Here is an 883-nt window from a genome sequence, read left to right as displayed (position 1 = left end):
GCAAGTTCCATGGACTTCCACTGGAAGATCCTCATCAGTTTTTGGCTGAGTTCTTGCAAATCTGTGACACTGTCAAGACTAATGGGGTTAACCCTGAGGTCTACAGACTTATGCTATCCCCTTTTGCTGTAAGGGACAGAGCTAGAACATGGTTGGACTCTCAACCTAAAGAAAGCCTGGACTCTTGGGAAAAGCTAGTCAATGCCTTCTTGGCAAAGTTCTTTCCACCTCAAAAATTGAGTAAGCTTAGAGTGGAAGTCCAAACCTTCAGACAGAAGGAAGGAGAATCCCTCTATGAAGCTTGGGAAAGATACAAACAATTAATCAGAAAGTGTCCTTCTGATATGCTTTCTGAATGGAGCATCATAGGTATTTTCTATGATGGTCTCTCTGAACTATCCAAGATGTCTTTAGATAGCTCTGCAGGAGGATCTCTTCATCTGAAGAAGACGCCTACAGAAGCTCAAGAGCTAATTGAAATGGTTGCAAATAACCAATTCATGTACACTTCTGAAAGAAATCCTGTGAACAATGGGACTAGTCAGAAGAAAGGAGTTCTTGAGATTGACACTCTGAATGCCATATTGGCTCAGAACAAAATATTGACTCAACAAGTCAATATGATTTCTCAAAGTCTGTCTGGAATGCAAAATGCACCAAGCAGTACTAAGGAAGCTTCATCTGAGGAAGAAGCTTATGATCCTGAGAATCCTTCAAGGAAGAGGTGAATTACATGGGAGAACCCTATGGAAACACCTATAATCCTTCATGGAGAAATCATCCAAATTTTTCATGGAAGGATCAACAGAGACCTCAACAAGGTTTCAATAACAATAATGGTGGAAGAAACGGGTTTAGCAATAGCAAACCTTTTCCATCATCC

At 40.8% G+C, this 883-nt stretch overlaps 1 non-coding gene across 1 annotated transcript; it reads right to left on the bottom strand.

Annotated features, from left to right (window-relative positions):
* Positions 1-242: 242 nt before the first annotated feature.
* Positions 243-350, bottom strand: LOC112699854 (small nucleolar RNA R71). Its single transcript, XR_003152789.1, has one exon. It is a non-coding gene; the product is annotated as a small nucleolar RNA R71 (small nucleolar RNA).
* Between the last annotated feature and the right edge of the window lie 533 nt (positions 351-883).

This window comes from Arachis hypogaea, chromosome 6 (genome assembly GCF_003086295.3).
Source record: "Arachis hypogaea cultivar Tifrunner chromosome 6, arahy.Tifrunner.gnm2.J5K5, whole genome shotgun sequence".
NCBI classification, from domain to species: domain Eukaryota; kingdom Viridiplantae; phylum Streptophyta; class Magnoliopsida; order Fabales; family Fabaceae; genus Arachis; species Arachis hypogaea.
The sequence above is the reverse complement of the archived record's forward strand: the minus strand, read 5'-3'. Positions and strand labels throughout refer to the sequence as shown.